We start from the raw sequence: 25,474 nt of genomic DNA on the forward strand, positions 1-25,474 counted from the left end.
TAGTGGAGGAGATACAGAATACATAGTTCACAAAATTTGCTATGCAATACATGGACATTGATAAGAGGTTATGTCATTTGTCCAAGGTCACGTGGCAAATTGGTGGCAGAACTATATTCTGACTCTAGGTTCTTTCTTCCTGCTCCTCTGGGCTGCCTCTGTTGGCACGTTGTTGCCATGCTTTAGGATGCTTTAGCTGTTGTCCACGTGGATATTCTAGGGAGTCCGTGAAGATGATCTATTGTGTTATGTTAATTGTTACTGACTTAATGTGTTTTATACTTAGGCTGAAAGAATCACCAATATTTTTCAGCTAAATTTGGATTTACTTAAGCTATTGAATGAAAATATGAAGCTTCAGCAAAGCATGAAACAGGTTTGTACTCTGTAGAGACTCTAGCTTTCAACTATGTCATTAGAAGCACTTTGGGCATACTTGTGAGCAACAACATATTAAGAGCCAGAGTAGATGATTTTTTCTTGTTATTATCAGAGTAGGACACTTTCTCTGCCCACTTGCAAGTGTATATTTTGGGGAGGGATACACAAGTGTATATTCTTCTGCTACTCTTTCCTGGGAGTGAAAGTAAACCAGCGTATTTTATACCTTGGCCATCACAGCAGATAGCAGTTACACCCACACCTTATCTGAGGTTTAAAGGCAGAAGTGATTCTGGAGGTAGAGAAAATGAGGACTTAATATTTAACCTTTTCTTCCCCAATTATATACGTAAGAAACACTCATTCACCTGTATTTCTTTTCCTTTTGTTTTCCCAGTAACTTGACAGTCTTTCAGTGGGACACTTTGCATTATTATGATTGTCTAAGTGCTATATCTGGGTCATGGAAAAGGATTACATTTTCTGTCTCACCCAACATTTTCCTTAACATAATTGTTTTGTTTCCTATATCACTATTCATAATTCATCAATACACTGTCTTCAAGAGATGTCAATCTTATAAAAATGCATTTATTTGAGAGGTGGAGATAAAGTTCATATCTTCTGGGTTACTCCCCAAATAGTTGTAATTTTTAGGGCTGGGCCAGGCCAACACTCAGAGCTGGGAGCTCAGCCTTGGTCTGCCATGTAGGCAGCAGGGATCCAGCTACACAAACCATCACCTACTGACTCTTCAGGGTCATATTTATTGGAAGCAGGAAACTGGATGGACTGAGGCTTGAGCCACTCCATTATCAGAGAAACTGGATGTGGCTGTCGAGTGGTGCCTTGTTACATGAGAGGCTCAGGTCAATTCTTCTTCTTCTTCCTCTTTTTTTCACTCTGATGCTCTTGCTGGCTTTTTTTTTTTTTTTTGTCTTGAGACTATGTAATTTTTGGGATGTGTTGTCAAATCAATCTGCCTTTAGGCCTTCCCATTTTTTATATCTTAGCCTTCTGAGGTCTGCTGAGTTTATTACTACTTTTTCTGTCACTTTCCATTTTTTGTTTTTACAGTCATCTTTGACGCATTTCCTATTTTACCTATTTTAGAAGCGAAGGGTTTATGCTTCTAAAATAACAAAAAAAGCAGCAATCTTTTGTCATGTCAAGAGCAAGTGATGGTCAACCCAGTGTTAAGCTTGTGATAGAATCAAAAGTAGACTTTCATATAAAAAAATCACTTAGATGACATTACTTGTTACAACTACTTTTATGTGGTTTTAATTATCAGTGTTCCTGAAGCAAAATATTGTAATAATGATCATTCACTAACCTTTTATGACTGCATGTTTACTTCATTTTTTAGCAGTGTATTAGATGGCATCTAGTCACTAAATTCAATGGTTTTTCCTTAGTTTCGATTTTTTCTTATTTTTAATGCAAAGTCCAGATACTTGGACAGGAAGGGAGACAGGAAGATCATCCATTCATTGATTCACTCCCCCAGTGGAGCTGAGCTGATTAGAAGCCAAGAGCCAGGAGCCTCTTCTAGGTCTCCCACACAGTTGCAGGGTCCAAGGCTTTGGGCCATCCTCAACTGCTTTTCCAGGCCACAAGCAGGGAGCTGGATGGAAAACAAGCCTGCCAGGATTAGAACCAGTGCCCATATTGGATCCAGGCGCATGCAAAGCAAGGACTTTAAATACTAGGCTATCACACCAGGCCCTTTAATTTCATTTTTTTTAGAACTTACTTTTATTTGAAAGGCATATTTACAAGAGAGACATGTAGAAATAGAGAGAGAGAGATCTTCCCCTGTCTGGTTGACTCCCCAAATGCATGCAATAGCTGGAGCTTCTTCTGGGTCTCCCGTATGGCTTCAATGGCCCAAGATTTTTTTTTTAAAGACTTATTTTATTTTTATTGGAAAGGCGGATATACAGAGAGGAGAGACAGAGAGGAAGATCTTCCGTCCAATGATTCACTCCCCAAGTGAGTGTAATGGCCGATGCTATGCCCATCTGAAGCCAGGAGACTCTTCCTGGCCTCCCACGTGGGTGCAGGTTCCCAAAGCTTTGGGCCATCCTGGACTGCTTTCCCGGGCAACAGGCAGGGAGCTTGATGGGAAGCGGGGCTGCCAAGATTAGAATCTGCGCCCATATGAGATCCCGGGCGTGCAAGGCGAGGGCCTTAACCACTGCGCCATCGCGCCGGGCCCAGTGGCCCAAGAATTTAAGCAATCTCAGACTGATTTCCCAGGATATAAGCTGGGAGGTGAATCAGAAGTGGAGCCACCAGTACTTGATTGGATACCCCCAAGAGATGCAGGTCTTTCAGGTGGAGGCCTGACTGGCTGTGCCTCAGCACGGGCCCCAGTATTCATTTTATTTTGCCTATTAGGCATCATCTGATTCTTTTGTAATTTTATATAAAAGGATTTTTGGGGGTGTGATTGTGTAGGATATGCTCCAATGAAGGGCGAGTTTGACAGAGAAATTTAATGTTTATTGTTTGATAATAAAGTTATGAAGTATAAGTAAATGTTTCTTTCATATATATGGACAATTTCTTTCATGAATTTATACCTTTTTTTTTTTTTTTTACTTACCTACATAGTCTCTTTTCTTCAGGCTAAGTTTGTTACTTTTAAATAAAGGATTTTCTTTCTAGGACATGCAAAGTAACAGAATGGCAGAGGGATAGAGGGAAATGGAGAAAGATGAGTGTTACCAACCATTTTAAAGAAAAGACAATTCATGCTATTAAATATTTGCATGCATTTGAAAGTAATTTTTAGTGACAAATTTATCCCTAGTCATTTTACATGAACTTTAGAAAGTACCTGTGTTGGTTGGGGAATTAGCTCAGGTGGTAGAGCGCTCACTTAGCATGCAAGAGGTGGTGGGATCGATAAAGTACCTGTGTTTTTGTCTCAGAAAACTTTTGATTTTATATACATATGTAAATTCGTTGAAGAATACTTAAGCCTATTATTTTGTACTACCCCAATGTGAAAGTTCTTTGCAATAGGAGTCATCTTCTTTCCTGTCTTTTTGATGTCTGTTATTGACATACCAGCCTTGTAAATGCATCTGTTTACAAACATGTATGACGAATTGCATTTTTTGTTGCGATTTCAGCTTGCTCGAGAAGCTGAAATATCGAAACAAGAGGTGAAAGAATTTAAACAGAAAATGACATTTATGCACACTGAAATACTGGCAGAACAACCTATCAATGACAGTGCAAATCACATTGAGGTAAATGGCTCTACTGATGTGTGTGACTGAGTTGGATAGAATTGTGTCTTAACTTGGAAACTTACAAGTATTTTGTTTTCCAAACAAAATAAAATGAAGCAAATCATTGCCATGGCAAATTATGAATTAAATTGGTAGGCTGGAAACTTGACAATATTCTTAGTATCATATAGCTTGCCCTCTGCACCCACAAATTCCACTGCTATGGATTCAACAAACTGCATCAGATCTATATGAAAAAAAAAAAAGTATTGTTTCTGACAGATTCTTCTTATTGTGCTTATTCTCTAATTATATAATGCTATCACTATTTCCCTAACAGAGCTGCTAAGTATCATTTGCAGAATAGAACTGAGTTAAAATAAAGGTGTTTATGGACTGTATGTGAATGCTGCACTAATGTGCATGAGAGACTTGAGCATGTGTGGATTTTTGCATTTGTGAGTTAGGTGGCCGGTCCTTGAACCCTTCCTTTTGTGGATGCCATGTGACAAATGTATTGTTTAACTTTTTCTCTAAGCTCAAAGATTGAAAGACCTTGAAATACCTGCTAAATAGAACAATAATGAGATACTATTCTCGCACTGTGTGCAAAGCTATAGACCTTTTTGTTTGGTGCCTCAAATTCTTAAATGTGGGAGGCAACTGAAGGATGGAAATTGTAGACCAGAATAGATTTAACTTTGACTTTCCAGAGCAATATATGACACAGTTATATGATATTTTTGTTACAGTGCTAGAAAATTTTCCTGCATTACAAGAAAATACTACCCAGTGCTGGGAAACTTCTCATGTTCTAATTTGAATACTTCTTAAGAATGTATTTTGTGTCAGTTGAACTCCTCACCTAATTATGTTTTCTTTTTAATAGATTGAAATTTGTAATCTTTATATCACAGATTGGTCATTATATAAAATATATCCTTTATGTTAATGATCACTATTATTTGTAGCAGATAAACATCTCATAAAACATTTTGCCATTTTAAAATATGAATTTAGCAAGAATGAACCATTATAAGATGTTTCATTAAGTTTCACTAGTTTTGGTTTTATCTTATAGAGCTTAATAGCCACAACAACCTTGCCTGGACCTTGTTGTAGCCAGCAGCCAGGACCTCCATCTGAATGTCCAATCAAGGTGGCAGGGATGCATCTACTTGCACCACCTGTCGGTGTGGGGTTTAGGAGTGAATATGGTTATGGAGGAGAACTAAGAAGAAGTTGGAATCAGGAGATTGAGTCCGGATGGGAACCCTGGCATTCAGATGAGAATATGGGCATCTCAGTGGGCATCTTAACTACTGTGCCAAATACCTACTCTTGGTAGATTTATTTAAAACTGTAATTGTACATCAACAAGATATATACATTTGGGCTGGTATTGTGGTACTGTAGGTGAAGCTACCACATGCATTAGCATCTCATAGCTGCTTGGTCATGTACTTGAAAGGCAACAGAAAGATGGGCCAGTTACTTGGACTTCTGCACAAATGTGGGAGATGCAGATGGAGGTCCTGGCTCCTGGCTTCAGAATGTTGTGGTAATTTGAGTAGCAAACCCATGAATGGAAGAGTGTTTGTCTTCTCCTCTCTGTTGACTTTCAAATAAAGAAGTAAATCAATCTTAAGAGGAAAGAAATAATAAATGCACTAGTGTAAGTCATTACCCTCTGTCTTTTTTTTTTTTTTAATCTCTGAACACGTTCTAAAGACGGAAATGTGCTCTGCCAATCTTGGAGACGAGATAACCAATGATGACTGTTTGGAACAAGACATGAAGAGTGACTCAGAAAACGGTACTCCCTTAGATATCAAGTCAGGATTCATCTTTTGATGAAATGATGGCTACTTCTTTTGGTTGTTTCGCCTCCAGTCCTTGTTTTTGATACACTGTGCTTTGGCTTGTCTGTAACACAGCGTCATTGTCTCCCTTTACATTTACCTTCAGCTGGAACACCTTCAGTCAATCCCTTCAGCTCCATAGATAGACTTGTAGTCTCCTTCCCTGCTGTTCTCCTCGCAGCTGATACATGTCCTCCTTACAGCTGTTTAAAAAAAATTAATGCCATAATCGTTTCAGTGCTTGTTTTTCTCTCCGTTGTAGGCTAAACAGATGGATAGGTGACATGTTCAAAATAGGAGTGCTACATAAAGCACTAATTCATAGCTCAGCATTTTTATTAAGTTAAATTGTTACACTGCTTTGGATCATCACAGTAATTTTTATCATTACCCATTGCAGTCAGCCTACCAAAAATTGGGTTAGCAGAAGCCATTCACTGTGTTCTCAAACCAGTTATGATGACTTTGTTATTTTTCTTTAAGTGACATTGAGGGGCTGGCATTGTGGCACAGTGTTTTAAGGTGCCACCTGCAATGCTGGCATCAGTATGAATAATTTGCTTGAGTCCTGCCTGCTACACTTCCTTTCCAGCTTCCCGCTAATGTAGCTAGAAAGACAGTGGGAAATGGAAGATGAAAGTACCTGTGTCCCTGATGCCCGCAAGGGAGACCTGGAAAGGGCTCTGCGTTCCTGGATGCTATTTGTCCCAGCCCTGACTGTTGATGTGTTAGGGATGTGAAGCAGCAGAAGAAAGTTTGGTCTCTGTCTCTGGTTCTCCTTTACTCTCCCTCACTCTCTGTAACTCAGCCATTCAAACAAATAAATCTCAGAAAATATTTTATTTTGAAATTGTTACAGATTTACAGGAAGTTTAAAAGTAATATAGACAGATCTCATGTTCCTTACTACCCGTTTCCTTCCTTGATGGTTCTTCCAAATGTTATGCTTTCTCCCCGCAACTACAGCACAAGTAATAAATACATTCATGAAGAAAGATGTGATTTTTTAAATTGTGAAGGATTTATGTATTTATTCATTTACTGAAAATGAACAATGACAGACAAGAGATGGATATTGAAAGATCCTTTATTACTGATTCAGTCCCCAAATGCCCATATCTGCTGGGGTTGGACCAGACAGAAGACCAGGAATTCATCGAGGTCTCCTAAGTGGTTGACCAGAACCCAAGAATTTGAACTTTCATCTGTTAATTCCCTGGTACATTAACAGGAAACCTGACTGGAAGTGAAAGGTGTACTTAAAATCTGTGTGTGTGTGTGTGATACAGCAGTATTATGGCAAGAGAAAATTGCTTCTCATAGTAGGCTTATTTAGTAAGGGGAATAGTGCAAGATTTTAGGCTTGAAACTGACTTGTTCTGAATCACATTGATTATGTCCTTTTTTTTTCTGTAAATGTACAACTTATTAAAAAAAGCTGAATTTATGGGTGAGACAAAATAAGAGGATAACAAAGAAACTAAAAATAAAGCAATATGTGTAACATTTCTTTTATAGTCAGTTTGCAGTTTTAAGTTGGGTTTAAAAAAGCATCTTACTTAAAAAAATTTTAAATCACAGAATTTATATTTACGTTAGTAAAGTATAGAAGGAAATGTTTGAATGTTAGTAATCATGTTTGAATAGAGAAACATGGGCAGTTTATAATCTAATCTGTATTTTCAAAATTCTACAATACATGAGCCGTATCTGTAATAATGAAACACTATTTTATAAATAATACTTGGGCCTGGTACGGTGGCCTAGTGGCTACAGTCCTAACCTTGAACAAACCTGCATCCCATATGGGTGCCAGTTCTATCCTAGCAGCCCCATTTCCCATCTAGCTCCCAACTTGTGGCCTGGAAAACAGTCAAGGGTGGCCCAGAGCCTTGGAATCTGCACCCGCATGGGAGACCTGGAGGAATTTCCTGGCTCCTGGGTTCAGATTGGCTCAGCTCTGACTGTTGCAGTCACTTGTGGAGTGAATCATCAGACAGAAGATCTTCTTCTCTGTCTCTCCTCCTCTCTATATATCTGACTTTGCAATAAAAATAAATAAATCTTAAAAAAAGAAATAATACTCAACATCAATTTAATAAATGATTTTTTTTAGCAGTGGCATAAGTAGTTTAACTTTTAAAATGTGTTGCAAAAGTTTTTTAAAAGTACAGATACACATAGTTTTGTGTGAATTCAGTCATTTATTTTTAAGATATTTACTTAAAATATCCTTGCATTTTCATTTAAATAATGAATATTTTAGAATAGTTATATACCCATTACATGTAATTATTAAAATTTTTTACTTATTAATATGATTTTGTATTTTCTCTTTTCATTAAGTTTGGGGTAATGATAGGTGCCACATTTGGAAAAATATATCTTTCCTACATTCTATTATCAAATAATACACCTATTTTTGAAGCATTCACATTATTTAGAATTGTTAGTTTTCATTTTTATAGATTACTGTAGATGAATTAGCATTTGAAGGTAGGTTAAAATTTATACTTTTCTCTCAGGCATAGTTTTGTTTAAGTCTGGAGGACATCTGAGTATTTATTAGCCAAAAGGTCTAAATTTCTTGTATGATTTATAACCCATATCACGTTTATGCCTAAATGTTAGTGCTGAATAGAACTATAATACTATTGAGAGGCAAATTCTTTACTAGATGAAATGGATATTACTGATTGTTATGGAAATAGTTTAAGGGACTATTGAAATAAAATACTTTTAAAAGCCTTTTTTCTTCATGGATTTTAGCTTCTATGTTGAATAATAGATGCTAGATTGAATGGAAGTTTTTGAGGGTTGTATACAAAAATATGAAACAATATTTAGAATAGTAGACCTAGATCTTTAAACTATTGAAAAGCATTAGATATTCTATCGTTGGAGCCAGTTTAATTTTGTTAATTTTGTTATTAACTTATTAATTTGGTAACTTCTGTCCTCAGATGTTAGTATGTAAGTTAAAATATTCCTTGTGTTATGACCTAAAATTTCCTTTAGAACATATTGAAAATCATCAGACTGAACAAATACCTATGAAGTCAGAAGGGACGCAATTTGGAAATGAAATTGGGACACATCCACAGGAAGTCCCAATAAGAACTGAAGTATATCAAGGAAATGGCATGACGACTTGCAGGTAATAAAAATCATATTGCCAGCTCCATTGGATGAAAAGTAAAATAGCCTTTGAAAGCAGAGTCATGTATTACATGCTCAAATTTCTGTGATTACTGAATGTTTCTAATTTGTGATTAGATTTGCAAAAAAAAAATAGATTTGCTCATTCATTTTTTTTTTAGGGTGGAATACTATTCACCCATTGGAAAGGCTGAAATTCTACCGTCTGCAACAAAATGGTCCCAAACCATTGACCATTATGCTCACTGCACATAAGCCAGTACCAAAAGGAACATGTGCTTTTTCTGATATAAAGAAACTTTCATGCAACATAGATGGATAGTGTAGTATCAAAGAATCACTGTGAGCCCTGCACCTGGATCCAATCACAGTCATGCACTGCACACTGTTGTTTGGGTCAGACAGTATATATAGGGGTGGTTCCAAAGGTGTAAATTACCTGGTGACATGATACCTATGTCCAATTATGTGTATTTTCATAATGCTGTTCCATAGGCTCAGAGATTCCCGCTTCATACCTCATTCTGAACTACTGTATTATAACAGCAGTGTCCTATAGCAACAATCACAAGCCTATGACTCTTCTATTTAAGTATATCTTGGCTTTGTAGGTATAGACAATGCTAGAAAATCTCGTATGCTATGGTCAAAATATATTTAACATTTTCATTGTGAGTCCTCTTACTAGGGAGAAGAGGTGCATATTGGAAATTATCTTTAATGCTAAATATATGTATGTACATGTTTGCCTAAATATTGATCTGGGATTTTGCGTGCAGGTTGACATATCAGAGAGAATATGTGATGTTTGTTCTTTGGGAATTAACTTATTTCACTGAGAATAATGGTCTCTAGCTGGGACCATTTTGCAGGAAATGGTAGAATTTGATTCATTTCGGTGTCTGAGTATTATTCCATGTAGTAGATCTGCTACCGTTTCTTTATCCATCTTTTGAAAGGCATCTGGGTTGTTTCCATGCCTTCGCTTGTGTGGATCATGCTGCTATAAATATAGGGTTGCAGGTCACTTTTTGATATGCAGTTTTCACATTATTTGGATTTTTTTTTTCGGTACTGGACTAGCTGTACAATATGGTAGATTCACTTTCAGATGTCCTAATGCTCTCCATACTGACTGACAAAGTGGTGGCACTAGGTTGCATTCCCACCAACGGTGAGACAGGGTACCATTCTTCCCACATCCATGCCAGCCATGTTGATAGATTGACAAATGTAGACCATTCTCACTGGTATTTGCTGGAATGGTAATGTGGTTTTTATTGGCATTTCCCTAGTAAATAGGGAGCAGAACCCGCTGAGCCTGTGCCACACTGGGGACCCTAGGATGGCATTGGAGGGCCATTCCCCATCCCCAGGTGCTGAAGCAGTTGAGAGTATGGGTGTCACTCCCCTCCCACTCCCTGTTTTCCAAGACACAGAAAGTAGAAAAAAATTTGAAACCATGGTCTGATCTACTTTTCCCTAATCCAGGACACTTCCCACCCTAATCGACTGTGTAAACAAAGTAAGAAATAAAATGTATATAAAGAAAAAAAAAAGAATTTATCTGCATTTATCATGATACAAGACCTGACTTAGTTTCTTGGATTCCTATATATATATATAAATATTACAATCCATTAAACAAATGCACATATATATACATTTGTTTAGTGGATTGTAATATTTTTGTAGTGTTGTTTCAGTCTTTAAGCAAGATCATTACATGTAAGTCCTAAATATAGATTCTGGTACAATCTCAGGGCTTCAAAAGCCACTTATCATTGCAAGAAATATGCACACTAATAAAAATAGTACTGATTACACTACTAACATAATTTACTTCAGGTGTAGTATGATTTTGTTACTTTCTGATCAGACCCAGAAGCCAACTCAAGACTTAAAACTGATTTAAAATGATTCATTTTCTTATTTGAAAATCAGCATTAGAGAGAGGGAGAGGGACCTTGCATCTGCTGGTTGATACTGCACATTCCTGCAGCAGCCAGTGCTGTGCCTGGCTGAGGATCTGCATGTGGGATTCCACATCATTAACCACCAATCTAAAATGACTTAAACATGGTTTATTGTGCCTGACTCGTGTGTAACAAATATAATGCTGCTTTATATAGGAAGTCTGGATAAATGTTATGCCTTCTCATAATTTCATTTTTTTACCTTTTAAATCTAATTTCTACATAAAATTCCTACATAAAACTTTGGCATCTGTTGTGATAGCAGTAGTATTTTAGATGGTTTGCATTAAAATTTGAATTTATAATGTTAAATACTACACCAGGAATGTTTATATAGCAGTTTTATGTTGTGTTTGTAATGATAAGTACGAAAATACTTTTGCGAATCACCAATTTTGATCTAGTTAAGCAATAAAGTTCATTGTTTTATCATGTGTTATTAAGGGAAATATGTAATATTTTGCTTAAGGGAATTAATGACAGAGGAAAATTGCCAACTAAGGAAGGAAGATCATCTTTTCAAAGTGGATGATACTCTTAAGTGTGAAACAGAAGCGATCAACGTCTATCGGTATTAAATGCTTTTTCTTTTGTGGGCTGGAGAGTAGCTAAAAGCTCACCACGAGAAAAAATCAGAGAAAATGCACAGTTAATATTACTTGGATAGGTATATGAGATTTTTAAAAAAATGTATTCAATTTTCTTGGAAAGGCAGATTTACAGAGAGGAGATAGAAGGAGAAAAGATCTTTCATTGGCTGGATCACTCAAGTGGCTGCAATAGCCAGAGCTGAGCTGATCCAAAGCCAAGAGCTTTCTAGGTCTTCCACATGGTTGTAGGGTCCCGAGGATTTGAGCCACCTTCCTTTTCCAGGCCACAAGTAGGGAGCTGGATGGGAAGTGAAGCAGCTGAGATAGGAACTGGTGCCCATATAGGAGCCCTATGATTTGCAAGGTGAAGATTTAGCCATCACACTAGGCTGTTTAAAAGTCTGTTTTCATTGATTTATTTTATTTGAAAGTTAGAGGTACAGAAAGACAGATAAAAGAGATTAGCTTGGCCACATGACCAGAAGTAGAGCTCCTGTAATCTGAATGGGGTGCCTCTATGAGATTATGGCGCCTTAGACATAGAGTTATCCCATTTTGCCACTGAGCCAGCTTTGTTTACAAGACTTTAAGTCTAGCTTTAACCTTGGATCCTCCTTCAGTTGACCCAAGGAAATAATGTAAAGGCTATAGACAAAAGGCAAGGTTCAGCTGTACATGAATAGTTGTGCATCACACAAAAAGCAAAGTTGGACTTTATCTGATTTAGCTTGTTAGTCTTTTTAATTGATTCATGTGTTTGAAAGGCAGCAAACAGAAAGATGAGAAACATGGAGCAAGGAACAATTAGAGAAAGTGAATGAATGAAGCTTTTATCTGCTGGCTCATTCTCAATGACCACAGCTGTGGGTGGGACAGTATGAAACAAGGAGCCAGTAGCTTGCTGTGGGTCTCCTACATGGGCCCAAACACGCAGGCCATTTTTCTCTGCGTTCCCAGGCACATTAGCAGGGAGCTTGATAATGTGGGGCAGCTGGAACTTAAATGAGTGCCCATGCAAGATGTGGGTGATGCAACAGCAGCCTTTGACCACCTTGTCACAGTGCTGTCCCCATCATTTTAATCTTGCAAAGGTAATGAATAACATTTGCCAAATAGAGGACATTGATTTCCTATGATCACATTAAGATTTCAGATGACTGAATAAGCCTCCCGTGATCATACTTAAAGCAGATACACACAGTCTAAATCTTGGGATGACCTTTGTTTCAGGAGTGCCTAAATACTGGAATATTAACATCAGATCATGTTTTGTAAAGAACGTGATAGTTCCTCATGTTTGTTTCTCAATAGGTATAGTTTGGGGAGTTTTTCCCCCTAGAATAGAAAACTCTTGATGTAAATAATGTTTTATGCGTGTCCTGTGTATTGTGCTTATACATTAATGTCAAAATAATTTTTCTTCCTAGCTGGAGAATCAAAGTCCTTGAACAAGAATTGGAAAGAACAATCGATTACTTTCAAATACAGGTGTGTGTGATGTGTGCATGCACATGTGTGTACCATTCATTATTACCAGGTGCAGGTGTGTGTACATGAATGCATGTACCATTCATTATTAACCAGGAACAAGTATGTGTTTAAACACGTACATGTATGTACCATTAATTGTTAACAGGTATAGGTGTGTGTCTCTGTGGAACATTCAGTATTACCACGTATGACACATGTGTGTGCATGTATGAGCATGTGTGTACCACTCTTTATCATCAGGTACAGGGGTGTGTGTCAAGTACAGGTGTGTGTGTGCACATGTGCATGCATGTACCATTCTTTATAATCATGTTTAGGTATGTGTGTATGTGTGTGCAAGCACATGCATAGATGTAGGTCCTAACACCTGAGTGTTGAAATTGAATTGAAAGAGAAAATGAATTTCTCCATCCGTTGCACACTTTTGTTTAGAATGTCACATGTGGCTAAGACATTTCAACAGTTTCAGGATTTCAAAGAGCTTGACACAAGACTTCTTAGGGATCATGTCTCCTGCCTTGTTTTAAAAGCACATTAGATTTCACAAATGAAAGTTATTGACTGAAGAACCTAAAGTGGAAGTTTATTAATTATATTTTAATTGTCTTCACATATTCCTATACTACGTGATGTGTACATGAAAATTTGCATCAATATTATTGTTAGTGATGTTAGTGATGTTTGAAATAGTTTTGACTTTTTGAGTTATTTCCTAAGCAAATGATAGGTACGTTTTTATATAAGAAAAGTATACATTTAAAATATTCTGTTTTTCAGATTATTTATTTGAAGAAAAATGCAAATGATACTTGGGTAAGTTTCAAATTCCCTTAAAGCTTTTTAACTTTTATCAATCAAGTTATGATTTTACTTCTAGAAGATAATACTGAGCAACTAAATTGAAGAAAATAAATTGCTATGTAAAAGGATCACTTTATTTTAATTACCCTTCTTGTGAGAATGAACACATTGACCAATCCATACAGTCTGGTTTTAACGCATTGCTATTTTGAAAGGAACCTATAGTGTCCGCAAGGGTCAGAAGGATGTGATGTGCATATACAGATATGGTCACAGATTCACATTGTTGGGGCATTGGATTGCCCCTTGTTACTTATGAAAGAAAAAAAAAGTTCTCTGAGTCATTTTAATCATTTGTAAACAATAGGGTGGATAAAGTGCTAACTAAGCCCCTTCTACTTCTAAAATTCAGAGTTCTTTAAATATTTATTGAATTACTCACTACGTATTAAGAAGTGTGTGATTGTGAACACTGGTCTGTGCTGCAGAGAAACTGCATGAAGTTATGAGATGTCTTTTGGGGAGTCCCTGACACAGAGAGGTGGAGGAGGCTACTTTTGTGCCTTTTGATGTTTTAGGCACTATACTTGAAAATATTGTGAAATAACATCCATTAAGTCTACTTAATAACTGTGAAGTAGATTTTATTGTTACAGATTTTATAGATGAGACCACAGCCCAAGGTCACGTTATTAGGAAGTGAAAAGCAGAGATTGCAATCCTGATCTTTCCGAGCCTAAGTCTTGTATATTTTCTATCACTTTACTTTGATTTTATTATTTGGTGTGTGTGACTTTATGTTAAAAGACATAGAAAGTGTGCCCTCTAGATCTCAATGAAGCAGTATTTGTCACATCCAATAGAAATAGCATGTACTTACTGAAAGTTCAGACCAGTGCAGTTGTCTGACCTAGCATTTTGGATGCCAGTTAGAATGCCTCCATCACACACAGGGTATTTCGGTTGAACTGCTCTAACTGCATCCAGCTCCTTCAATTTCCTTACTTCCATCTTTGCCCTGGCCCAGTTCCAGCTCATGTTGGATTTGGGAAGTGAAGCAGAGTATAAGGAGTTTATTCCATCGATCTGCCTCCTCACATAAATGAATATGGCAACCCAAATTCAGATGATGTACAAAGCATGCATTTACACACATTTTGAAAATATTTCTAAGATTTGTTTACTTATTTGAATGATAGAGGGGAATGCAAAGAGAGACATTGAACATTCTTCCATCGGCTGGTTAACTGTCCAAAATGGCCACAGAATGTGTCCAGATCTGATTGTATCCAGGATCTAGGAACTCCCCATGCAATCTCCTGTGTGGTTGCAATGAGCCATCATTCCTCGCCTCTAGATCACGTTGGCAGGAAGCTCTGTATGACACTTAGAGTAACTGTGACTTGAACCAAGCACTCTGTTATGGGATGTTGGCTCTAGTCCTGTGGTGCCATAAAGATTACCAAAAGCTCATATGAGCATTTCACAAAAAGTGGAGTACATTATATCCTATCTTTGTAGCCTTATTTCTTAATGTGTTACAGGTATATTTTTGCCTTTCTAAAACTGTTTTCATTATTATTATTATCACTTTATGCTACAATTCCATAGTCCCTGGGATTTTCCTTACTCCTTCCCCAAGTTACCTTCCCTACTGGGTTCCCCTATATTATTACCATAATACATAATACATAAACAATCATATGTCCATCATTGTGGGCATGGACCACGGCAAAGAGCCCAACTTTGTAGCCTTATTTCTTAATGTGTTACAGGTATTTTTTGAAACAAATATTTCATAATTTATTTTAAAAAGTCATGTTTAATTAACCTGTTTGTTTTTTCATTCTTTCCCTTATAATTTCAAATAATTTTGGTTCCACATATCAATATTTCAATAGTTTATTTTAGTGATTATCTTGGCATAATTTCTTAGTAAAAATTTGTTATATGTAGGAATAATATTCACACACAAGCATTTTTGTATGATGGCAAGGTTTGCAAATAAGTGATTCATTTTGTAAATATTTATGTGGTTTACTCTTTGTCCAAGCTACTTCTACCATGCAGTTCAGTTTTTAATAAATATCAGAGTAATTACTTTTATTTTTTAAAAATGCAGACTAACTTCTTTTTCTTTGTAATAAATTATAAATTAAGTGACTTTACCTATGCTTATGTGATAAGCCTAGTGAATCATATGGTTTTCCCAGTCCGAAATTTCACAAAATGATTGCAAATCATCTGGAGACCTCTCAGAATGAGGTTAACCTTTCCACATGAATAGTTGTGATTATTGCATGCTGTTGATATTCACTAGGTTGTGCAAGCTTTGTTCTCTGTAACATTTGATTTTATCTTTACCTCTTACTGAATAAAATGGGATATGATTTATGCAGCGCCATGAACTTACTGGAAGGGCAACATGCATTGATAATTTCATCTATTTTTTAAAAAATAGCATTTAGCCACATGCTGCTGAACTGTTTTAGTCCTTTATGGTTTCACAGAGTCATAGTGAATTTTCTGTAGAGATGATGGCCTTGAGGCAACTATGCAAAGCTGCCATGTGTAATGATGCTGAGTCTGTGTTGCAGTTGCCTGAGGCTTGCATCCTCCCACATTGCCCTTAGCATATTACTTGACTAATCAAACAGTCCTCCATCTCACATCAGAGAGCAGCATTCATTGGCAAGTGCACAAGTCATCTCCAGTTTTAGGTCCATGTCATCTGCTTACCTGAAATATTTCCTTTTCTAAAAGATCCTTCAATTCAAAATGTTTTATCTGCATTTCGTTATAGTGGATGCATACATTGACAGTGATATGTGTATGCTCTGGAATGTTCATGCTCATTTTCATCTAACATTTGTCTGCATGTTTCTCCATCTTTTGTTATTTTTCAGTGGGCAGCTCGGTTTGCCGAGAGAGAACTCCATAACTTTAAGAAAGAAAATGTATATAAAAGCAAAAAGTAAGTTTCTTAGTGGTAACACTTAACAACTTTCAGCTCTTTTATTGTTACTTTCTTAATTAGGTAATATTATAGGGATAAATAATGAAATTTCAGTGAATCCAGCATGTTTCACTGTGAAGTATTTACTCATTTTGACCCTTGTTTTAAATACTTAGGTCACTGACATATAATTTGAAAGAAACTTCACAGATTTTTATGTATGCTTTTATGTTTTTCAGTATTTAATATGAACTGAGCTAGTCATCTAGTCTAGGATTACTAATTAAGAATCATGCTTAAATCTCCAGACTGAACAAGTATCTTTGCAGTGAAAAAGGCAAAAATGAAGAAGCTTCAGGAAAAACTTACGATAATGACTGAAATGTATAAAGAAAATAAAATAAAATGTCACCAGTGACAAGGATTATATGACAAGCTGCACTGGATGGCAAGAAAGCTAGACTTCAAAGCCTAAGCATATATTTCATGTTCAGTCTCTGTGATCACTGGATATTCACACTTCATGATTCATTTATAAAATATTATTTGTTCTTAAATACTTTCCTCAAGAAAGTGTTGAAAGTAATATTAGACATTCTAAGCTATTACACAAATCATGTATCATTATCATGTGACTCCTCAGTGTAAGATCACCTTAAATTAGATCATAATTGATGCTATCTGACTGGGTCAAGGGATTCAGTTCCATTCAATTTTGCGTGCATCCACCTCTAATATGTATAAAGCTGACACTTCTCCTTTGTGCTGATTGCTCCTGCTCAGGTATTCCATGTCTTAGTTAAAGATTCATTTGTCTAGTTGATCAGGGTGACTTCTCAAGCTATACTTGACATCAGCGCTTTATGACATTTAAAATGCTAGAGAGGAACTTCTTATTAAAGAAGATTTATTTTGCCTAATGGGGTGGAAATACACTGTCCAAAATTGAGTGGCCTCATGGGTTCTGGCTTGGTGAGGTTGGAGAACAGTAGAAAGACCATTTATCATGGAGTGGGCCAGGAATCAGAGAGAGACTGGAGACACTCTGCTTCTAAAACCTGCTCTCTCTACAGACCTGTCTTGTTTTGGCAACTGTTCAGTGACCTACAACCTCTCTTTAGGTGCAACTAGCTTCTAGATGATATGATTTGATCCTGCCTCCACCACCAATGAGCTATCATTAATCATTAGCCTTTCTTCTTTGAAAATAAGATTGATTGAATTCAGGGAGGCAAATAATAACATTTTTACTCATTTTATAAATGTATTTTGACCATTTTTGTGGTTTCTGTTCTCTTTTTATGTGTTTATTTGGAGATTCCCAGAGCCGCCCTCCTTCCTCTCTCCTTATTCTCCCCCATTCCATTTTCTCCTATATTATAATAGTATTACTCTTTAGCAACAGTCATGAGTGCATCATTTGTTATTGAAGTGTATCATGGGATTGTAGCTATAACTATTGATATAGAATCTAGTATCAGACTGTCAAGGTGTACTTGACAGCCTTACTTGGAGTCCTCCTTTCAGTTGGGAGTAGAGACGCAAACCAAAACATATCTTACATTACTGGTGTGCTATCCTCCATTGTAAAATTTATCTATGAGAATATATGTATATACTTTTTTACCCATATTTCTATTCTCTTTTGTATTTTATGTGAGTGTTTCTCATCAGAGAAACATATTATTTATTTTGGGGGTAGACTGGCCTATTGCACCTATCATAATAGTATGTATTTACGAATGGCAGATTGGTACAAATGGCTCAAGTTCATTGTTATAGTTGTTGTGCGATATTCCAAAAAGTAGAAGCACCACGTTGTTTTTGTTTTGCATAACCAATTCCACTTTCAAAGGATATCTGGATTGTTTGCATTTCTTTGCTATCGTGGATTGTGCTGCTGTAAATATAGGTATGCAGGCCACTTTCTCATATTCAGATTTCAATTCCTGTGGATATATTCCCCGAAGCGGGATACTCAATCATGTGGCAGATCGGTTTCCACTTGGCAAAGCACTCTCCATACTGATTTCCATAGTGGCTGGACAAGGTACTCTTCCCACCAATGTGGAGCAGGTGTGCCTTTTCCCTCATTCTTATGAGAGGTGATATTAGTAGATTTCTGTGTGTGTGTCTTTCTCACTGGAGTGAGGTGGGACCTCAGTGTGGTTTTGCATTTCTCTAATGGCTATGGAGCCTGAGTGCTTTTTCATAAGTCTGCCAGCCATTTGAATTTATCCTCTTGACAAATTCCTGCTCATGTCCTTCATCCATTTCTTAATGGAGTTGTTTGTTTGACTGTGTTTGAGTATCTGAAGCTCTCAGTAAATCTTGAATGTTATTCCACTATCTGTTGTATATCGTGCAAAGAATCTTTTTTTTTCCCATTTGGTTGGTTTACAGACTGTTTTTCTCCACACTCCCCACTATTATTCTGGTGTAATCCATTACCACTTATACCTGAGCCATTCCAATAGCTTCATGAGATCTTACCATTTGCATTGTTGCCTTCAAAGAATCATTCCCTGGCTACCTAATTAAAACATGTGAAACCCCTTTCCCTATTCTATCTTTTATATTTTTTTCATAGCCCTTATCATTTTTGTTTGTTGCCCTTATTGTCCTGTGATTCTTTTTTTAAAAGCATTTTCACATTTAAGGTAAACATCATGAGTGAATGGTGTTCTCCTGTTCGTGTCTAAAGCTATGCAAGCCTGAATGCATGTGAGACTGAAATCAGAAACCCAGAGCTGCTTTCAGAGCTCCCAGTTGGGTGCAGGAGCCCATCTACCTAAGCACTCTTGTGCTGCTTTCCAGGCTGCATTAGCAGGGAGCTTTGTTGGAGACCTGGGAGCAGCCAGGTCTTAAACAAGCACCCGTATGGAATGCTGGTGTCAGAGGCAGAAGCTTAACATACTATATACCACAGTGCCAGCCTCAGAAATTTCAATGATGAAATATTCCTGTAGCTCATGTTTTTTATCATAAAGGGCAATAAAATACAATAATTTGATGCTTCATTAGTAAATTAATGAAGGGTATTCCTGGCTAATTTTTACTTTCTGTGTTTAAAAAAATTTCTGCTTGCTAACATTTGTAATATAACATCAGTGCTAACTAGTGATTTATTAAGCATACATTACCAGCTGAGATTGAGCAAGGCAAAATAAATGTCAGTTCTCATTGTATAAGCAAGTGTCTAATACACAGTATGTACTGTGCCACATTTTGGTGATTGTTAGTTAATTAGCTACTTACTGTGATGCCCAAGCATAGTACTGAAATGTCTTGCACTGTCCTACGCGTAAGCAGGATACTATGATTTTTCTTTTTTAAAGAGAATGTATTTGTGTCAGATAAATTTTGTTTTGGCATTAATTACAGTGTTATCGACTCTGAGCCCAATGTTAATAAGTCAATAATACTATATTAAATGAATCAAAACTAAAGCAAACCTAGAATATAGTAAGTATTGGTTGACTGATGAAAGTGTTTTGTTATAATCTAGCGGAAATGTTGCCTTGTGTTTTCCTTAGAAGTAATGATACACCATTTAACACTTCAGGATTTTTTCACTGATAAAATATTTTCTTAATTCCTTTTATGCTCTAAAGTTAGACACCAGGGAACACAGAATTACTGAGAGAAAGACAAAGAAATTTATCAAAAGAGACAAAGGAAAATGAACTAGATGCTGGTTCATTCCACAAAAGTCTGCAAGGCCACAGAGCTTCTCCCAGACAGAGATCTGTCTACTGTTTTCCTCCTAGGATAGCTGAAACAGTCAGGGCTGGGGCAGAGCACACAAGCTTCATCCTGGTCTCCCGTTTGGGTACTAGGCATCTCAGATATCAGGTACCCTCCTTGCAGAGCTGATTTAGTCATTAATATGAGTATCTGCAAGGCGTATGAGCAGCTTATGTTAAAATCTCAGGGCTCTATAAGTACATACTATTGCAAGTAGTATGCACACTAATAGAAACAGGCAGTACCTATTATACTACTAGCAAAATTTACTTTGGTTACAGTATGATTTTGCTTCTTTCTGATTTGAACCAGAACCCAACTCAAGACTTAAAACTGATTTAAAAAGATTTATTCATTTACTTATTTGAAAATCAGCATTAGAGAGAGGGAGAGGAACCTTGCATCTGCTGGTTGATTCTTCACATACCTGCAGCAGCCAGGGCTGTGCCTGGCTGAGGATCTGCATGTGGGATTCCCACATCATTAACCACCAATCTGAAATGACTTAAACATGGTTTGTTGTGGCTGACTCCTATGTATTAAATATAATGCTGCTTTATATAGGAGTCTGGGTAAATAGTATTTATATGAGCTATTTCATTTATTTTACCTTTTTAAATTGCATTTCATTTTGTGACACAATTTCTAAGGCTCTGGGATACCCCTAACCCCTTCCTGTACCCTCCCCCCAGGGTGGATTCCTCCACCATTTTGCAGTAATAGAAAAATCCAGTCAAGATTCTTTCATTGCAAGCATGTACCATGCATATAGAGTCCAGCATCTTATTGTCCATATAAATTCAACAGTTTCTTCGGGAGACCATCTCTCGTCAGAACGTAGAGCTGGCAGAATATCATCCCGATCAATTAAAGACACAACATAACATCAACAATAGTATACAACATTATGGAGTTAATTGACATGGTATTGAGTAACCAATATGTTAGAAGATGCAGGTTTTTAACCACATCCTGTGATTACTTCATTGACATTTCTATTTTAGTTTATACACAGCTGGCTGCTATACACCTTAAAATGGCTATAGGGTACTATTCAGCTGTCTCATGTCTATTTTCATTTTAGTATTTAGCAGTTTATAGTGTTGAAGCATAATTTTTACTGAACTTGGCAGATTTTAGATAGTCTAAACTGGCTTATAACTCTAACAAGCCATATGTCAACAGTTGAGGTACAGAACACTTTTAGGAGGGGTGTACAGAGAAATCTTCAATACCTTAGTGAGGAGTAACTTATCTTTGTGTCCTACCTAGTAAGGTATATGTGAGTCCTAGCTGACCTTTTCCTGTCTGGTTCTAAGCTTTCCTTGTTGTTCTCTGACTATCTAATCTAATTTTTGGGGGAAGTGGCTCCAGAGCGACCCTGATGATCATTGCAAGAGAGGATGGGGATCCAAAGCTGGAACTAAGTATGGAGCAGAGAAAGCTCCCTTCTTGAGGTTTGAAGGGCATTTACTATTCTTCTCTTTCTGCGGACTGCTTAGGGCTCCTGGCTATTGTTCCAATGACATTAGATCCAGTGAGGAAGGATCTGGGCATCTTCCATCCCATGTGGGAGATCTTGGCCTGTGAGGATGGAGTTATTGCCCTACGAAGGCAGTCCAATTCCCCGTGGTCTCTTTGGCAGTTGGGATATAGCTCTTGGTGCCTGTACTGGTAGTCCTTGGTGAGGATCCAGGGTTGGTATACACGCCTCCTCCTGTCCACCTGCTCCACTTTGGGGTCTCCCCCCAACCCCCGCTCTGTGCATTTGTCTTCCTGTTAAGAGGTTGTCAGGATCACTCTTGATTCCTCATGTATGTCTTTATGGTTTTGCTGATGTCTAATGCTGATTTGAGTCTGTTATCTAGAAGTTATCTGTTATATTCATTTTTTTTTTACCTTTTCAATCTTATTTCTGTGCCAAATTCATTCACAAAACTCTGGAGACTGTTGTGATAGCAGGATTATTTTAAGAGTTGTTGCTTTGAAATTTGAGTGTGTAATGTTAATTCTACATCAGAAATGCTTGCATATTAGTTTTTCATGTTGTGTTTGCAGTTGTAATTGTGGATGTTTTTTATGGGAGACTCCAGTTTTGATACAGTTAAAACACTATAAGTCTTTATGACATGCCTTGAATGTATTATAAATTTTCACTTTTGCTTTAAGGAACCTGCTGATCGAGGAACACTGCCACATAGAGGAAAAAACCATCTCAATTGTTGATGCAAATTTCAAATCTACAAGAGGAGTTGACTTATATTGGTATTAATGCTTTTTCTTTTGTGTCCTGGAGAATAGCCAGAAAAATATTTAAGCAGCCTAATATAAGGAGCATATTTTGCTACTTTTAAATTCCAAGTTCTTGTTATGAAATTCCATACAAAACCTTAAAAGGAAAAACAATACCCTTATGCATGTGATTTTTAATCTCATGTTTGAATATGGACCAGTCTTACCTATTACATCAAGGAATTTATGAATAGACACTTATTTCAAGGTTTTTACTCTTTAGTTCCAATGGAGAAGAATGTGTAGGACATGAAGGGATTCAGCAACTATGTTATAAAGGAATGTATGAGCCATAATTAGTATTATTTGTATAGGTTTATAAGAGAGTAAGTTTAGTTTTTACCTTGGAGCTTTCCTTACTTGGCCAAAGGGGATACTGGAAAGCCTAAAGACAAAGGGTAAGATTCAGCTGTATTTGCATACTTGGAGTACTTCATTATATGTCAGGAAGAGTAAGGTTGGGTTGGGTCTTATTTTAATGAAGGAAGTAGCTGATTTGTCCTCTTTTTTGATTTATTCACTTGAAAGACAGAACAAAGATAGAACCTGGAGGTAGGGGTAGAGTAATACACACACAAGCACACAGAATGGGAGAGAATGACCCTTCCATTTGCTGATTAACTCTCCAAATGGTCACAACACCCAAGGCTAGGTCAGTCTGAAACCAGGAGCCAAAAGCTTCCTTTGGAACTCCCCCGTTGATACAAGGGCATGAGCAGATAGCCAGCATCCTTTACTTTTTCAAGCACATTATCGCAGTGCTGGATTGTATGTGTAGTAGTAGCTAGGATTATCAGGTATCCATATAGTTATCAGGTGATGTAGGTTGCCCTCGGTGCCACAGCATCAGTCCTATATGGGGAGTCTGATAAGATATGTAATTTTGTGAGGGAAAGAATTCATTTCCTATAGCCACTTAAACATTATGAATATCTGGATGAATCTTCCATCATGTACTTACAATACTGTATGAAATATTGCTTTAGGAAAGTTTAATGAGTAGAATTTACATTAGATGAAGAAAAAATGAGAATTCTATTTGATATTTCTCAGCATGTGCAGTTTTTGTTATTTGTTCCAGGAAATAGATTGTTCTTGATGTTGTAATGTATATTTTTAAAGTAGAGTATATTATTTTATTACGGTGATTACATATGAATAATTGAGAATTTATATCTTCTAAACAGTAAAAAAGCCAAAGATACTGAAGAAAGAGCGAAAAGAACCACTGTTTATTACCAAGGAAGGGTAAGTGTGTGTGTGTGTGTGTGTGTGTGTGTGTGTGTTGTGTGTGTTGTGTGTGTTGTGCATGTTTAGGTGTGTGTGTAAATATTTATTGTAACCTGTGTCTTTATGTAGAATGGAAAGGGAAAAGTGATTCCTTTACTAGTTTTATATCTTTCTTGATGTGTTACATGTGGTATTCAGTCATTTCCATGTTTTCAGTGCTTCAAAGAATGTGTAATAAAAAAAAATCTCATGTCACCATGTCTCCTGTCTTGGGCAAAAGGAATTACATTGCAGACATAAAAATAAATTCTAAATCACCAGTTGGGTCTCTATTCAGACTGGCTAGTTATCTGTTAATTGACAGTTCCTTTTGTGGCTGATTACTGACAAGGGAGCATAAACCAAAAGTGTATGAATTACAAATTTTAGCTGCTTTTAGTGACTACACACATTGATGTGTGTCCATGAAATTTTGCATAAAGTTGTCTTTACTGACACAAAATGTGTGTGGAATATTTCTTAGCTTGTGAGTTACTTCCTATGTGAAAGACAGGATGTTCTTTTTGTTTAAGAAAACTAATTTTCAAGCATTCTGTTTTTCAGGTTATTCATTATAAGAAAAAAGCCCACCAAAATTGGGTAAGTTTCAAATTGCCTTAAAGTTTTTTCTATTTCTTGAAATAAATTCTGCTTTTCCTTCAGGAAGATAATGCTGGGGATTTAAATTTATGAAAAAGATAGTATATAAAAACCAGTAGTGGTATTACATTCCATTTGGAGAAATAATACATTATCAAATGGTGGTTATTTCCCACAGTCTTCTTTTAGCATTTTTCTTCTTCACAAATAGCCTAGAAGAGTGTAAGAGGGTTAGAGAAACTTGTTGCATATGCTCATGTTTGTGTATTTACATTTTGGGACATTGGATTGCCCCTTGTTATCTAGAGGAGCCAGAAAGGTCTCTGGATCATTTTACTCAATTGTCAAACAAATTGGATTGGAAAAAGAGCTAGCTAAAGCCCTTTCTAGTTCTAAAATTGAGGGTTCTATTAAGTGATTCTCAGTGTTGGTAGGAATTAAGGAAAGGGTCATCCGGGGAACTAGTTGTCTGTGCTGCAGAGAAACTGCATGATGAGGAAGTGAAGTGGCTGTAAGTTTGAGCAGTTAGAAGGAAGAGCAGAGATGGAGCTGTTGACAGTAGCTGTGCACTGGGAGTGCCTGTCACAGGGAGGTGGAGACAGCATTCAGGGCTGTTTGTCAAGTGCTTGACACTGACAAACATGAAGTCAGTGTTAACTGGTGTTACCATTGCTATTATAGTGAAAACTTGTAGATGTTAGGCCAGTCTGAGAGTGAAGAATGTAGAGAGAAATTAAATTTAGAAGTAAGAAGTAAATTGCTCTTTGCTTTCTGTACTTCGCTTGCTGAGAATAGCTGAATAGGATGTCTTTGGTAAATGATTAGGCTCAATTGGGATTCAGGATACAAAATTCAACAATGGCCCTGAGATAAGTATCTCAGGAGGAATCAAAGTAAAATAGTGAGGAGCCGAAAAATCCCCGACTTCTTGGAGTAGGCTCCAAAGGTCTGAGAAAAGTAAACTTGGTCTCAAAAAAAAGCAAAATTGTGACAAAGAACTAAAAAAACCAGCAGTCTTATGATGTAATGGTCAGGAAAAATCAGCCCCTAACTTTATTGTTTTATGATTCTATTTGTACCTATTAGTAAGCTATTTTTCAAAATG

At 36.8% G+C, this 25,474-nt stretch overlaps 3 long non-coding RNA genes across 3 annotated transcripts; all 3 read left to right on the forward strand.

Moving 5' to 3' along the window:
* The first annotated feature begins 2,904 nt into the window (after nt 1-2,904).
* On the forward strand, nt 2,905-5,439 carry LOC121155651. Its single transcript, XR_005883696.1, has 3 exons — nt 2,905-2,914; nt 3,525-3,644; nt 5,358-5,439. It is a non-coding gene; the product is annotated as an uncharacterized LOC121155651 (long non-coding RNA).
* Nucleotides 5,440-11,165: 5,726 nt separating this feature from the next.
* Nucleotides 11,166-13,517, forward strand: LOC121155652. The gene is made up of 3 exons (XR_005883697.1): nt 11,166-11,194; nt 12,641-12,701; nt 13,482-13,517. It is a non-coding gene; the product is annotated as an uncharacterized LOC121155652 (long non-coding RNA).
* Nucleotides 13,518-16,413: 2,896 nt separating this feature from the next.
* Nucleotides 16,414-23,710, forward strand: LOC121155653. The gene is made up of 3 exons (XR_005883698.1): nt 16,414-16,479; nt 22,378-22,473; nt 23,688-23,710. It is a non-coding gene; the product is annotated as an uncharacterized LOC121155653 (long non-coding RNA).
* Nucleotides 23,711-25,474: the final 1,764 nt, after the last annotated feature.

This window comes from Ochotona curzoniae, unplaced genomic scaffold (assembly GCF_017591425.1).
Source record: "Ochotona curzoniae isolate NIBS_2020 unplaced genomic scaffold, NIBS_Ocur_1.0 contig_297, whole genome shotgun sequence".
Lineage (NCBI taxonomy): Eukaryota > Metazoa > Chordata > Mammalia > Lagomorpha > Ochotonidae > Ochotona > Ochotona curzoniae.